This window comes from Sapajus apella, unplaced genomic scaffold, assembly GCF_009761245.1.
Source record: "Sapajus apella isolate SASKATOON/1434 unplaced genomic scaffold, GSC_monkey_1.0 scaffold50, whole genome shotgun sequence".
In the NCBI taxonomy this organism is placed as follows: Eukaryota; Metazoa; Chordata; class Mammalia; order Primates; family Cebidae; genus Sapajus; species Sapajus apella.
The window spans coordinates 9,501,041-9,518,314 of record NW_022436990.1 but is presented as its reverse complement, the minus strand read 5'-3'; the positions used below and the strand labels follow the sequence as shown (position 1 = coordinate 9,518,314).

The following is a 17,274-nucleotide window of genomic DNA, read 5'->3' as shown; positions in this document are numbered from 1 at the left end:
CTGTAGGCTTCAAGGAGCAAGTAGAGGTGATGTTGTCTGCTTTATGTCCGCAGAAAAGACTGCAGATCTGGACAGGGTGCACATTCACCCTAGTGATAAGACAGAGGCTTAGATGACTGAGTGTGCTGAGTCCTACATGCCTTCCCAACTCCATACTCATATTTTAGGAGTTTTCTGGGCAGACGTCAGTGGACTATATCACAGGGGCCAGATCCAGCCCTCTACCTGTTTTCATAAATAGATTTTTTTGGCATACAGCCACACCCATTAATTTATGTGTTGTCATGACTGCTTTCATACGACCACAGCAGAACTGAGTAGTTGTAACGGAGGATGTATGGCCTGCAAAGCCTAAAATATTTACATTCTAGCCCTTTACAGAAAGCGTTTTTTGACCCCTGTCTTAGAATGAAGACACTTTAGCTTGAAAAACAGCTGTGCCTAAATGCATCTTATATGATTGAACCACTTTATAGCATAAATACACAGACACACACACATCCACATGTACACACACATACACACACAGAGAAGAAACCGAGAATTTAAATGGCTAAAAAATGCAATCTGCATTCTGACTCTGAATTATATTTTTTAAATGTTGCATAGACTTTGTTTGGATTACCCTCTTTTATTCCCCCCCAGGCTCTGTCTTAATCTTCCTAAGTGAAATCCGTCCTTTGCTTCATGTTGTCTTGTAACCGTATTTCAATAGCACTTAATCAGTGATAAAACTGCTTTGATTTATTCCCAGCTGTGGATATTATTGTTGAAATCTGTGTAAGTGTTCCGACGTGTTATGATTGGAGCAATAGCATTTAAGAGTCCAGAGGCAAGTCAGAAAATTAACAACTGAGTTTTCTGATGCCTAAATTAACTGCACAGACAGCGCTGAGTACAATGAGAAAGTTCTGTAGAAACTTAGTCGGCAGTATGTAAAGTGTTGAAATGGCTCACCCATTAAAAGTATTCCATTGCAAGGACAAGTACTCATTGGGTAGACTTCCTACAGGCAGTGCCACAATTTCTTATAAAGGACAGCTGGCTGCTTTTCTGGGACACTTTTCTTCATGCAACATGTAGATAGTCCCTGCTAAAGCATCTAATGTGATGTTTCTTGGTTCTACAGCAAAACTGAGCCCGAGTAGGTGCTGTGTGATAGGTTCTGCCTATGCACCTGCAGTCATCTGAAAAGAAAAAAAGCCGTATGATTATAAAAGCAATCTGTGTTCATTGCAGAAAGCTTAGACTACAGAAAACACAGAGAAAAGCAAAGGGACCCATAATGGTAGCACTGACAAATAACTGCTCCTTGGTGTCTAGTCTCCCGAATTATTTTTTTAATTCCTGCATTATTCATGAAGTGAGATAGATCCTGCAAAAAAAATCTGGGTTTAGATGACATGTAGAATAATATGTTCTCAATTTTTCAGTTAAATTTCTGGCACTTCATTTCTTCACGGAAACTTCCCTTAAATGCTGTTGTTGCTTCACTACCAGATTGCTTGTAGTTCGAGTTGTACTGTTTGTTAGAGTTGGCCGTGATATTTTGTTGTTTGCCGTTTCTCTGAATCTGTGTGAATTGGAGAGAAAGTTTTCAATACATATTTTAATTGCCATTGGCTTTACTCAACTCTCTTCATCTATTGTTTACAAATATCCCCAAACATAACTAGATATTATTGGTAATTATTGGTTATCATGGTTGCCATGCATTACTGGACCTAGAGTTCTTTTTTTAATATATAGAAACTCAAAATATTCTTTTTTCACGAGATAAATATGCTTTCATGTCCATAGGAACTCTGTAACTGTCATAAGTCTTTTTACAATTTGAAATAATGATATTAGATCATTTACTAACAAAAGCCGAAAATGGCTACATCCTTAATTTGTGTAGCCTTACTCTATTATTGTGATTCAAATTGTTTATCATTCCAGCTAGACTCGGAGCTCCTTGAGAGCCAAGATATTTTATCTCTGTGTTTTCAGTACCTTTTCTAGTCTCTGGCACATAAAAAAATACATGCCTAATACGTATTTTACAATAAAGAGAAAATTACTTGCCCCAAATCATAATTGACATAGCTGTGCCTCCTCATTTGCTCTGCCTGTCCCCATATTTCCTCTTATGTTAAACAGATATGGTACAGTGGTTACAAAATAGGCTTTTGAGTTCAAAGTCTCTAGACACAGTAGAATTTAAATCTGAAGCTTTGTCCACTTCTTGGTCATGTGACCTTGGCAACGTCTGTGGACCTCAGTCCTGCTATTTGTAGAATGTCGGCAATGATAGAACTGACAGCACAGAATCACTGCAGGTGAAGTGAAGCAATATCCTGAAGTGCCTTGCCCATTCTCGGTGTCCAGCAACTGTTACTTCTTATTTCCCTCCATCTGGATCATTTTCATCGATTGGAATAAGCTATAATAGATATAAGTTTTACAATGCTTTAACACGTATAACAAATATTAAACATATTTGCTATGAAAATATGGCTCATTATTATGGTTTCGTTAGGTTCATTTTACCTTCATAGATTTACAAGCACTTGACGAGAATAGGTCACATGGGCCTGTTGTCTTTGCACATTATCTTGTGCCCATTTGCATTTAGGGAGAAATTAAGGAGTGGAGAAAGGATGCAGGTCTCCTTACGGCTACTCACAATTATAAACAATAAGAAATAGAAGTTCTGTAGCAAGATTCTCAAACTGTTGAGTAAAATCCTCCTTTCCAATAAAAAGACTGTTCTGAAGCATCTATACAAGTATCATTTATAACCACAGGCAGGATATGGGATTCGATTTCAGGTGCTGTGTTTTGCCAAAGTCTGCTAACAGCCTCTGCATCCAATTCATAATGAGATTAAAATCTATGGTTCTTAGAAAAAGAAGGGTTGAGAATGTGTTACAAAAGCCATTTTGTCTCATCATATTAATGTTGATGCCCTCTTACCCCAGAACTTGGCTGAAGCTGGAGTCAAAATCTATATTGGTTTAATTTTAAGTGGCCTGTGAATGAGCGCATTCAGACAATGAAGGAACGGAACTGAAAGGTACTTAGAGCAGCCATGCTCCTGGATGTGGACTCTCAGATAGGGCTGGCAGTTGTTAACGGAGGTTAAACCTGTAGGCCTAATGTTTCTGTGAAGGAAGAGTTGAATTTTTAGGACAGTGTCAGTTGCTTTTATTGTAATCATGGTGAAAAACGGAATTTATTAACGAGCATAATAGGATTCGATATTTTTTAAAGCCTCTAATTTCCTAGTTTAATTTGAAAGGAGCTCCTCCTAAAGTAGACATATGCTTTCCTGCAATCTTTTAGAAGAAAGAATATGTGGAGACTGATAAAGAAGTGAAGTCATAATGTACAGCCTGATGATGTGTATGACTAAAGGTGGCAAGTGGCACTGGTCATTAAAAAAATTAAGTATATGTATTCCTATTCAAGTGTAAGCTCCCTCTATTCTTCTAATTAGGCTTGGGTAAACATGGTTTCTTACTGTTTAAAAAAATGAAAGGAAATTAGGTATCCAAGAATGGCTTTTTCCCTTACTGGGAGAGAGCAACTAAATGGCATGATCGTAGGTGACAGAGGCTGCTTATTCTCTCACATGTACCGGTGGACCAGGATCATTTTGAAATGAGCCAAGCAAGCTCCAAGCTCAAGCTTACCCTCGTTCAGGTGTGCCGGCCTCACCAAGACCCTGCTGCTCAGTGAGGTGAAGAGTGCTTGATCTCTCCCATGCTTGTCTCAGCCAGGGTTCTATTGTTAAGACCTGCCTGAAAGCTGGCAAAATGACATTCCCTGGTGTGATTGAGTTTTAATGTAAGATTACAACCATAGATCAAAGTGAGGAGGACATGTGGGCAGGGGCTTTTAAGAATTTTAGAGCCAGAGCATAAAGAAGATAATTATGCTGTATGATTTAGGGTTGTTTCTGCATGTGTCACTCACAAGCAAGGCTTGTCCTCTAGTTTATAAAGGGCTTTGTGGGTTTTTTGTCCTTCCCAATATTTCCTATTATTTAGTATCTATAAGACCTTATAATGGCTATGATTAAAGAAACTGGAGCTGTTCTGTAAATGGCCTTTCCTGATAATAATGAACAATCTTTTCTACAGACAGCATATTCTGGATTTGTTATCCACAAATTCAGCAACATAAAGAAGAAAAATGGAGTCAGCGATCTGGTAGCTTAAAGTCCTTTGGTTCTGATTTCACCAGTTCAGATTTTAAGATAATTCAATCCCAGCTGGGCTTCAGTTTACTTTTGCATTATTCACCCATTTTGTAAGTGTTAGAATAAAGTCATCTTCCTTACCTGGAGATCCATAGGGAAATTTCTCTTACATTTTAGAGCTTTGGAACAATTTAACACTCCTAATGGTCTGATATGCTTCCTTTGTTTGTTTGTTTTATTAGTAGAGATGGGGATTCACCATGTTGGCCAGGCTGATCTCAAACTTCTGACCTCAAGTGATCTGCCTGCCTTAGCCTCCCAAAGTGCTGGGATTACAGGCATGAACCACCATGTCCAGCCCTTGCTTCCTTTTTTAAATTAACAATGAAAGTTTTCCCGTTTTGCCCTGGCTGCCAGGGACTAAATTGGTTATGAATGCTTCCTTTAGATTTCTGGACACTGTACCCTTTTTCATTTGTAATTGCCCGCTTTTTCCCACATAATGACAGATATATTGTTCTGTGTTTTCTATATTTACAGGGCCAATGAGTGTATATTAATGTCAAGTCATCTTTATACAATTTGTTTTTAAACTGTAAACATTTTGTCACAGAAGGAATACATGATTATTGTAAAAGATAGAAAATGTGGAAAAGCAAAAGTAAAAATTAAAAATTACCATTGAGTTTACCAATCGGAAAATAGTTTGCTTTTAAACATTATTGTTTCTTAACTTTCTATGGCCCAACCATAAAATGAGGGTAATAAACAGACTCTACCTATAAGGCTTCACCCACTAAGGTTGCTGTGAGTATAAAACGTGTCACTCGATGAGATGTTCTTAGAACAGCACCAGGGATGAAATGAGTGTTTGCTGAGTGTCTGTGGTTATTGTTGTGATTGTTGGATATTTTATCCCAGACTTTTTTCCTAAGCATATATGACAAATCATTTTTGTAAGTATAGACATGCATTCAGTAAACTCCTGGTATTTGAGAACTGCAAAGGGTAGGGTCTTTCTAATCTAGTTTCACCACAGGGGATTTGGGAAATAACCCGGGGAATTGGGAAGTTCTTTTCTACTGTTCAACTATTAATGATTCTGCCTTAGGACCTACTGCATCAGAAACTCCAAGAATAGCTATGTGTATCTGGGGAGAAAAATGAGGTGATACTGATGGGACTCCCTGTGGACTGGACCCAAGGTATAGCCAGATTACGTTTAACAGGTGAGGAAAGGCAGCATCCCCCAGGCTGAGTGGCCACGGGATCACACAGTGTTTACACAGAACTGGAGCGAAACCTGAGTCAATGAACAGCACCTGGAGCTGCTTCCACCAGGCAAGACTAAAGAGATAAGCATTTTGTGTCCATTTTGGCAGCATGATAATCTTTTATATCCAGACAGTTGCTGCAAATAGTATTCCGTTTTAAGATGTACCATAATGTTTGCCAGAAGTTAATTCAGGTAGCTAAATGTGCAATTGTTGAAAGTAAAAACAAACAAAAAAAGCTTTTGCTTACATTTTAAAACATTGATGTTTTACTAAGCCATTTTAACCTTCTCTCATCAGTCTGACTCAGTGGAATTTTACTGTATTTCAGCTCCTAAGTTTAGATGGTATTAGGGGTGGGTAGAAGCAAAAGTTTCTTATGAACTTAAAACTTTTCAATGGCACCTTCTAGTGAAATTCTTAGGGCCTTCATTTCACAAGGTGGTCTTCCTTGCGTTGCAGAGCACTGACGTGTGAAAACAGAGAGTGGAACAGGTCAGTTTAATATCATTCGTAGAAGTTCAGCTCCCTGGTAAAACTATAAGAAAACCATGTGCTGTGTGTTGACCCATGTCTGAGAAACTACCAAAAGAAACCCAACCTCTTGAAGGCTGCATGAGTTGAGCTTGTGATGGGATGATTTGTAACATTTTTGAGTATTGCAGATGCAGCTACAATCTTGTATGACACTGCCCTTGCCATTGCACATGACTGATTCTGTGAGGATCTACATGTAGGTGTTTAGATGTTTCACCACGTCTGCTTGACATAAACTAATGATGTAGACTGCTAAACATGGTGACATGATTAAACAGGATGTTAATTAGTGTCTCCTCTAAGAGTCTTGATCCCTCCTTTTAGCAGCCTTTGTTACGCATGTACAAAAGTCAAAGAGACAGAAATGGCTGTTCTGTAAAGCATCTGTTAACAGCAATGGGAATTCAAGAAGAAAGTATTTAAAATATCTAGTAAGACACGTAGGGCCATCTTCTTGTCCTGGGGGTTGTCCAAAACCATGTCTTTGTGGGAAGGAATATGGCAGTTTTTCGGCAGGCAGTAATCATTTGTACTATTACTTAGTTGTCATGTATTGATGATCCCATTTCAATCAAACGTATCTCATTCAGAGAGCTTTTGATGGGAGGAATTTTTGGAAGGGTTTAGGAAGGTTAAATCTGTGAGACATGGCTTCCATCTGGAATGCATTAGCTACAAAGATTTATTAGTCAGAGTGCCTCTGCATAATGTTCCATGGAAAGCGGGCCCTGCATCTAATTTCCAGTGTGATGTCTATATGAGGAGTGATCTTTGAAATATCATAGGTGACAATCAAGTTTGTTATAAAAATAGTAAATGCCCAGGATTTTCATGGCGGCTATTTTAAATCCCTCATGAGGGCTGCTAAGCAGGTAGTTGATTTGTTGACAAATGATAAAACGGTAGGAATAGCAACATGCATGAAATTTTAAAATGGGACAGCTCTTTTAAGCAGAAAAAAGACTATTAGGAAAATTGTGAGCATTTAGTGTTTTCATTTACCCTTTCTTTGAGCAAGATAACATTAGAAAATAAGACCCGTCCTCAACTACGCAAAGTACATCTCCCTTCTGATTAAAACCATTTTTAAGAATTAGTGTTGTTGATCAATAAGTGAAGCAGAGAAACTTTATAACATCTCATATGTTAGACAGCCTGAGACCGCACTGTTCTCAGCTGTAATGTGATTGGTATAAATTAGAAATTATAGGGGTGCTAGAATCCCAACTCTACTGATCACTGTCTGGAAGGAAGGCAGAGCTGGCACGCAGCTCATGCTTACCTGTGCGACAGTTCTTTTTAAAAGATAATAAACAGAAAGGCAGAAATGGAGGTAAAGGTTGAGTCTGGGCTGCAGAAATTAGGATTTAAAAACCAGAAGCCTCCTCAGCTTCATGCGTAAGAGGCAACTCAAGCAGGGAAAGGGCATCCTCCTCCTCACCTGTCCTGTTCTCAGTCGCCAACATTAAAGTAACATAATGAGGGCAAATGCAGTCCCACAAAGGCATTTTATACCATCCGGAGGCAATAGGGTTCAAGATGCTTTCCCTGGCTGTGTCATATCTTCCTGAAACGGAAGGGCAAAGGATTAATGCCAGGTGAAGGGCGAGTCGCCGTCCAAATATTTATCTGTGAATTTAGGTCACAACACAATGCCCAGTTGTGTCATTCCCTCTCAGCATAGGAAAAAGTGTTCTGTATCCTGGATACAAGTTCAGTACTAAATTGTTCTCCAAGGATTACAAGGGAAATGCTGGAGCTCAGCAATTTTCTTTTACCCTCCTGTTGGGCTTCTGTGCCATTGAGTGGTTTTGTGCCAGACAACAGAATTGAGAGTGAAGTAGTACTAACCACAAAACACATGTTACAGAATGAAAAGATATTTTACTGCAAGACCTCAAAGAGCAAGGTTTGGGTTTTTCACCAAGTCAACATTTAGAGGGTTCTAAGCTTGAAATGTGTATTTCTCTTCTGCTTCCTCTGTGCATGCTGATAAGGGCATCGCAGGAGCAATGCCTCCCACTACTGAGGAGGACACATTCCCAGTAACCCACTTACAATAGGATGCATTCGAGGATCTTAATTGCTTCTATTTTCCCATCAGGTTTTAGCAAGGAATTTCATTCCTTCTTCCTTTCAGGCAGAGCAATAAGAGGTCCCCACAAACCCATGTCCCAGACATATTTCCCTACTCCAAATGACTGGGTCCTTCCGTATTCCTCAGGGCAGCCTTGACCTTACCGTGACTAAGTGTGGCTTGCTCTCTGGGCTTGCCTTGACATGAACTATGGGATGATGCCAGATTGCCTCATCAGCTGGTGCTTCCGTTTACTAAGGTGGGGCAGCACCCTGGTCAACACCCTGGCTGCCCCCTTGTTTGCAGGAACCTGTGTTTATCAAGGTCTCACTGTGTCCTGAAGTCTTTGTATGTAATTTAATATGAACTAAATAAGACGTTGGAAACCACGACAGGTTCGCAAAGTCTCATTGCTTGATGTGTTTTTACATTTGGCATATGATTGAAAATAATTTCAAGGACATAGCTTTTGTGGACTTTGGCATATGATTGAGAATACTTCCAAGGACATAGCTCTTATGGAAGTTAAGTTACTAATCCAAGAAGTTTGAATATTGTAGTAAGACCACCCCAGCCTGCTCAGTTGTCCAAATTACTTCAATTCTTTTTGATGACATTCATGTAAACTCCACTCTCCAACATCCATTCCCTCTTTTCAAAGTAATACTTTATTTTCTTTCATTATTCATTTACTTTTAGGCACATAAAATCTGGGCAGTTTCTACATTTACTCAAGGAAAGTTCCTCTTTAAAATTCAAAGTAATCTTTTGTTTTTTAAGACTTCAGTGGCTTAGAATTAAATTAATTGCCTAATGTAGACTTGAATACACAGAAATATTTAGAAAGAAATTCCGAAAACATTTAAGGAAAAATAATCAGTTTTTCTTTCATGTCACAATCTAGGCTGTTTTTGATATTTTGAATCACTTTAAATTTTCTCTATTTTGATAGTGATTAGTAAATTGGCACAGATTTATTTTTTGGATATATGCCTGATGTTCAGAACCTCTTTTAAGTCACATGGGGGGAAAGAAATACTGTGAAGTTCTGTGAGCAAAGTTTTATGAATAAAGGTTAATTTTACTAAATCCAGCAAAAATTATTTTCATTACAGTTAAATTCTTGAAGAAGGAAACATAACATTAGCATGTTAATTGTCATATCTGAAACAGAAATTTAACATCTTTGAAATGAGATTTGACTTTAAAAAGCAGTTGCAGTTGTGCTGTCTGTCGTTTTTCGGTGAAAATTTTAAACTGTGTGCTTTGTGTTATATGAAAAAAATCTAGTCATTTTGGCCAATTCAATAATAATCAGTAATTAAGTAACCAAAAGAAAAAGGATAGTTAGCTGCTTGACTAAATTATTACATGAGATAGTTTTGTTACAGGAAAGGGGGTACTGATCCAGACCCCGAGAGAGGGTTCTTAGATCTCACACAAGAAATAATTCAGGGCGAGTCCACAGAGTAAAATGAAAGCAAGTTTGTTAAGAAAGTAAAGGAATAAAAGAATGGCTACTCCATAGACAGAGCAGCACCAAAGGCTGCTGGGAGCCCATTTTCATGGCTATTTCTTGATGATATGGTAAACAAGGGGTGGATTATTCATGCCTCCCCTTTTAGACCATGCAGGGTAACTTCCTGACAACGCCATGGCATTTGTAAACTGTCGTGGCGCTGGTGGGAGTGTAGCAGTGAGGACGACCACAGGTCACTCTTGTTGCCATTTTGGTTTTGGTGGGTTTTGGCCAGCTTCTTCACTGCAACCTGTTTTCTCTGCAGGGTCTTTATGACCTGTGTCTCGTGCTGACCTCCCATCTCATCCTGTAACTTTGAATACATAACCGTCTGGGAATGCAGCCCAGTAGACCTCAGCCTTATTTTACCCAGCTCCTATTCAAGATGGAGTTGCTCTAGTTCACATGCCTCTGACACTTTCATATGTAACAAAGGGATAAGAAAACTGTAAAATATTATAGAGATGTAAGGTGTTATTATTGATTCACTGAACCAGTGAGAAAGTCTACACATTTAGTTGATTGAGTACATAATCCTGGAAATCTGCAGTGGAAATCATGGACAGTGTTACTGCATGAGCACTTAAAATCAGTGTCATCTCAAAGTCATCTGGTCAGGCAATCTGAGGTAAGTCAGTTTATCTTTCTGATTTATCTGTGAAAAGAATATTAATTTTATCTCATGGTGTTGCTAGTAAGATTAAAGCAGTGTTGGTAAAAATGATATACAAAAGCTAATTCTTTTGTATTTTATAAACTCTACCTGCCCCTCTTATAGCACCGTATCATATTTTGAAGGAAATATTGTACAAATCTCCCTTAAATATCACTGAGTCCATAATCCATCCCCTGGCTGGGCCAGAGTCCTTCCTTTTTTTCTGGGTGCCCAAGAACCCTCTTTCCTTTCATATAATCATCTGTTATAATAATCTCTTCTCTCTCTGTCAGCCTTGCTAGACTGTAGACTCTTTAACGGTAGATCCTTTCTGCCTAGTGCCCAGCATGGTGCTTGGCACACAGTAGTTATTCAATAATTATGTGCTGAATGAGTGAATGAATGCATAGAAAATTACACAGAAGGTGACTGCTAGATCCTTCCGGCAGAGATTTTGTAGTAGTATCAAAGATGTGGCCTTTCACAAAGTGAGCAGAAGGGCTCTTACAAGGGTACCAGTACTCATGCAGCCCTGTTACGAGCATACTGTTTTTTTACTTTCTTATCAGCAACTTTGGCAACGACAATAAAGGTTGTTTTATAGTTGCCCTCAGGACTCCAAGTCTAAACATTCCCTTCGTACTATTGTGTTGGAGTACAACCTGGGGATCTCTGGATTTTAACCCTCACTTCCCTCTGGGCAGGGTGCCTTGTGTATTGCACAGCCTCCAAGCAATCCTTATTTCACAGTTTGAAATAGGCTGGCTACCAGTGTTTTAAAAAGTAATGTAACTCCAAGTTTCTCTCTCTGTTTTATTTTGCACTATATTTTCTAAGTATGGTAACTAGGCAACTCCATGTTATACAAGTAAATGCTTTTGCACTTGTGGAATACAGTTATCCCCCCTGAAGCAATGACTCTTCCCAAAAATATATGTATCAAACCCTTTTTGAATTCTAAACTTTCCTAGAACATCCTAAATTTTTATACGCTCATCATCATCTTATTGAATAATCACCCATATTGTCAGTATACCTGCTGCCTCCTACCCTCCTACTTTCTACTCTCTTTTGCTCATTGATTCTTGTACCTTAGCAATTCCTTTTATTGTTGTTACTGCTATTTTGTTGTTTTGGTTTTTAACCTACTGGACTTGCTATTCATATACTTACGGAATGTTTAAAAATCAGCAAGCAAAGCACACAAACAACTAACAACAAACTAGATTTACAGATAAACCAGAGAGTGGGCCCAGGAAATTGAGACACTCAAAATCAGCTTGGTGTCGTGATGACATCGGAGAGGAGGAGAGTAACATTATTGGCCTAAAACATTTTTAAAAACAATCTTATGTGAGTTTTGTTAATCATATCGTCTCCTGTTTCTTGACAAGGACATTTTTGAGCTACCCACCATATGAAAGACTCTACAAGGGTAACTTATTATTGCCAATAAAGCTGGTGCTAATACTACTAATAATTAAATATGTTCAAAGCCTGACTCCTGCTATTAGAGCCTGCAAGCCTTTATTTTAAAAAAACAATTTTTTTTAATAGTAGAATCATGGAATAATCTCAGGTTGTCTTATGATCTTCTCCCTTGCCTTTAGGAATTCAGTGCTGGGCTAGCCAAAAGACAGGAATGTCTGTTTTATTTTGAATGCTTTTCTGGAGATTCAACTGCAAAGCCTATTTTAGGGTTGCATAAAATGATTCCTGTCAAAATCATTTCTATAACTGTTCTGCCTATTTCAATAAGATAGTTTTACCCTGGTGTTTTTAAAAAATCTTTTCATTCATGGTATTCTACAGGCTTGTTATTGTCAGATAATAATAGCTAACACCTAGATAGACAGTATGGGTCAGACATCTTAAATATGTTCATGAAAGGTTTTTATAAAAGATGTTATGAGTTCCGATGGAAAAATCACACCCTGATGGGCATGAAGGAAGATTTCATGAAGGAGGTGACATTCGGTTAGGATTCGTATTCCCTGTGTGACTGTTAGCCTTAAGCAGAACCACTGCCATGTTTGTAGTAACTGACAAAAGCAGGTTCCAGTTTGAAATCTGACCTTGTGCTTAGTATCCAGTTAGATAAGGTTATGCATATAGGATACATAATACTTCTTAAGCAACCCCCAGGAGGAAGCATAGCTTAGTGCAGGCTTAAACTAGAACCCCTGATTCAAATCCCTGCTCTTCCATTTCCTCTGGTGGCAGATGAATTGCCCTGTCTACCCTTCAGTTTCATCACTTGTGAAATGGGAATGATAATAGTTTCAAATTCGTGAAGTAATAGGGACAGTAGTGATTTCGGTAGAAGTCAAGGGTTGTGAATGTGTCCTAATATTTTCCAAAAGAAAGGCTTCTTGTGAGGAAGTTCTTCCTGTCTTTCAGTCACAAATAATGGCAACTCCTTCTTGGTTTATTTTTATCTCTGTGCTCTCCATGACTGAGCATTAGGTAAAGTGGAAACCATCTTTACAGGAAATTAGTCCACATGAGTATGTGTTGTTGATAAAGTGTGGTGGACTGCAGAAACCTGGGCTCTCATTCCTCACCTGTTTCTAGCTAGCTTATCTGGGCAACATTAGGCAAGTCACACAACCTTTCTGGATGCAGTTCCTTCCCTATATCCTGAAGGCACAGGGCCAGCTAATCCCCACAGCACTATGATAGTCATTAGCACTGCTTGCAGACCTCTGATTCTCCTCTCCTTCTGGGTGCAAAGATAATTTTTGCCCCTTTGAGGTCAGGTGGGACCATGTAACTAGTTCTGGCCAATGAGCTGTGAGTGGAAATGACGTGTTTCCTACAAGCTGACGTGTGTAATGACAAGACCCTCTGAATTTCTTCTTCCTTCTTCATGGCATAGACAGTGACTGTTCTGTGGTCTGGGCCCTGGAGGAAGGGTAGCGGGGAGCAGAGACCCCAGTGACCCATGCTGGCTTTGAGTAGGAGTGAGAAATAAGCTACCATTTTTTAAAACACTCATAAAGTGGGATCATTTGTTACTCCAGCGTAACACACTTATGCCAAATTGTCACTGGTACCTTCCGGCCTAGGCACCAGGGAAGACTTCAGGAGGAGCTGATGTCTGAAGTCCTAATGACCATGAGTATGTGCTCTGGATTCAAACCCTAGGTCCACACACCTCCAGCAGCGTGACCTTATGCTTGTTGCTTAGCCTCTGAGTCTTCGTTCCCTTCTATGAAAATGGGGATTTTACCATTGGTTATCTTATTGAGCTGATACAAAGATGAGAATAAAATGAGTTCTTACATATAATGTATTACATATAATGGCAGACAGAAAGGTAAGTATGTAATAAATTGTCACTCTCATTTCTCTAGTTTTAACATTCTGTGAGTTAATTATTTCCTTATCTTTTTATATTATTGTGCTCACTGCGAGGACTGAGGAAGTTTATAAGAAATGTGGCAACAGGCAATAGCTTAGGAAGAAAGTAAAAGGAGCGGTACCTTGGCCCCTTTAAGCCACCTGCTTCTAATGGGAATCAGCACATGATCATTACATCTTGGCCGGCCCGTTTCCAAAAATCAGAGTCAAAGCCACGAAACAAATGTGTAGTAATCCTAAGTAGCCATCATCCAACCAGTGATATTTTCCTACAAAAACTTCTTTGGGAAAAGAGATTATTTATTTGTATCACCTTGAATCTTGCAAATTTGTGTCACATTTTGTGTCTTTAAAGCTTTCAAATAAACATTAAATTGATTATACAATAAAGGCAATAGCTCATTTGGAATATTTACAAGAAAACCCCCATAGAATGAGCATAATGAGAAAAATAATGAAGCAGTAATTATAATTCTCAAGGCTAATAATTTTAATAATAATTTATACTTAAACAGCTCTACACATAAGGAGATTTCAAAGGTTTATAAATATTAAGTAAGCTCCGTATGTGCTTCCATTCCTAAAACAATGCATTGAACCTAACATTTCTGAAACATTGATGCATCATCGGTATTAATCTTATTTTAGAAATGGGTAAACTAAGGCAAAGAAAATATGCCTGGAGTCAGGAATGCTTAGCAATAAATTCTTGTCTTACAAACCTATACTTCAAATCAACCAAATTAAAACATCACACTGGAATAACTGATATTTCAGTCTCTCAAGGAGTTAAATTGCACTAACTGCTTCAACTGGTTTATGTGATGTGAGCCATGGATTTTATTTAGAGTAATGGTATCTGTATGAAAACAGCTGCAATGGGGATGGTAGGTTTTGGTGGCATGTGGTCAGTCCTCGGTTGAGGTGTGAGGGAGGTTTCATGTTGGATTCCTGGCATGGCAAATCCAAAACGTGGGCTTCAGCCAGCAGGTTACTGCTGAGTGTGCCTACCTCCTCAAGACTGGAACCAGAGCCCGTCAGAAGCTGTAGTCCCTGCACACAGTTTGTATAAGCCCCTTTTTTTTCCCTGTTCCATTGTGCTCATTCACACATGATATCCCAAAACAGTTAAGTAAAATGAGGGATATTATGTCTGTCACACATGAGAAAACTGCAGTTATGGATTCACTTAATGCATTCATTGCTTTTTGGACTCAGGAGTCCCCTGGGCAGTGCCACAAATGTATATGTTGGCCCCTAGTTCCATATTCTATGTGGGACTCTCTAGTGAAGCCAGCATGTGTATGAAAGGTTCATTATTATTGCTGTTAATTTTTTTATTTTTATGGTTTAAATGAATCGGCCTAAACTCATGGTAACAGTAAGGGCTGCACTGGCGAAGTACATTACAGTAATCTATTGTTGAAATAGCTCCCTCCTGGCTATACAGTGAGCACTGAGGTCCTGCCTTCTGAATTAATACCAAAGCATCGGTGACATGGCTGACCCATAGCAGAGAGCCTGAAGCCACTGCTTCTCTATGAAGTTTTTGAGAGATCGACCCCTCCTAATTTTTCCAAATGCAGTCCCCCTGATTCCTGGGATCTTGAATAATGTGGAAGATGAAGCTGGTAGTCATTTATTCCAAATACATACACTGTCTGTGGCTGCAGCTGTGACACAAGTTGTATGGAGCATGCTGTCCTTTTTCATCGGCCGTGCATGAGGATTGTTCTTTGATTTATGGTCATAGGCTCTGTTTGAAGAGCTGGGAGCTGTTTGCACCTTCCTGTGTGATGCCAAGTGCAAAGCCCTTTCTTCAGAGAATTGCTGGGTCCTGATGGAGAAGCCTGGGCTTCTCTGGCAGCCTCTGCAGTTGCCTGGGCCCCAACACCTAGGACCCACAGGGCCTGGCACACACTAAGCACCCAGTTGATGTTAGCTCTTGTTATCGTCATCAGATTCATCATCATTATCAGCATGCCAGGATTATTATCTTTCCATTCACTATAGAAACAGTAAATAGGGATCCTGCTTTGGTGTGTTTAATGTGTGTTGCCTTTAGTCACTCACTATTAAATTCCCAAAGATTCTTTTTACTTGAGCGATCAATAATCAAACAAATTATGTATTTGTAGTATCCATTTACAATTTTATTAAGGAATCTGTGGTGGCAAGGACTATCTTTTGGTTTTTCTGAGGCAGAGTTTTCCTGCTTTGCATACAGCAGATGCTCAATGAATATTATGAAATGAACAATAAGTAAATTAATCCTTTAATTCTATCAACCCCATACATTAAACTATTTTATGTGTCCATGCTTAATAAGTTACATGCCAACTATGCATTCTCAGAATGAAAAAGTTTAAAATGTAGCTACTGTCTTTAAGCAGTTCACATTAAGTAAGATCAGTCATATGCATAAAGGTAACAAAAAAAATTATAGAGTATATTGATTCAAGCATGATGTTTAGTGTTCTTGGTGTTATTACTAGCTTTGGTTGAGCACTTACTATGTACCAGGCACTTTTTAAAACACTCTTGTTTAATTCTCACATAAAAATCTGTTTTTATTAGCCCTGGTTTATAAGTGAAGACACCAAAGCTTAGAAAAGCTTCATGTGACCAAAGTCATATAGTTTCCAAATGGTGGTGTTACAGGATATGATGTGCTTAACTTCTATACACTAAATAAATATGGCTGTGCACCCCTTTATTTCCTTTCACAAAACATACCTTTGATATTGAACTTATTTATATTTTCCCTTGCTTTAGTTCAGTATAATATATGGCACATATTCATTTTATGATTATTCAGTTTTATTTGTTCTTAGTTTAGCCACCTCGAATCATTTGTGGAATCACACAGGATCCGACAAATATGGATAATAAAATGCTGAATTGTGTGGTGTCTATAATAAGCAAATTAACAATTTTGAAAACGGAGCCTGAGTAGTTGAGCATTGGGCTTCTCTAGAAGAATGGATCAAATCAAAACACATAGCAGATGGGGAGAGGAGCTGGAGCATGAGCAGCACGATGAGCGTGTACTTGAGCTTCAGGAGCATGCTGGGGAGAGCAAGGAGGCTCACTGCCCAGGAGTATGACACTGTGTAGGAGAGAAGACGGAGCTGCTCAGAGAAGCAGGAGATGGACCATGGCTCATGCTGAGTGTGTGAAACCTCGTAAAGCCAGGGCTAGAAACTGGGTTTCTTGGAGCAGCAAAACCAGGGTCATTGTGTTGGAGGCCCCTGTCTTTCCTGTCTTAGCAAGAGCCTCAAATTCTAGAGTTTAGAATAAAAAAAAAAAAAAGATGCTAGAAAAAGCAGGTGATGCTTAGCATGATTTGTGTTAACCTCTTAACGAATATTCTTATAACAGAAGTAGTTATCACCAATTTGGTTATCAAGTAAGTACTGTCAGCATTAGAGCACTGTTCATATAGCAACTTTAGACCTTTTGAGAAGACATGGGAAGACTGAAGAGCTTGATTACTCCTTGTCTTAGTCAGTTCTCAAATTGCTATAAAGAAATATACTTGGGACTGAGTAATTTATAAAGAAAAGAGGTTTAATTCACTCACAATTCTACAGGCTGTACAGGAAGCATAGTGGCTTCTGCTTCTGGGGAGGCCTCAGGAAACTTACAGTCGTGGTTGAAGGC

General features: G+C 38.9%; 1 protein-coding gene across 4 annotated transcripts in view; it reads left to right on the top strand.

The window, feature by feature from the left end:
- Window positions 1–17,274, top strand: part of NPAS3 (neuronal PAS domain protein 3) — an 848,226-nt gene that overhangs the window by 492,961 nt on the left and 337,991 nt on the right. The window lies entirely within an intron of this gene.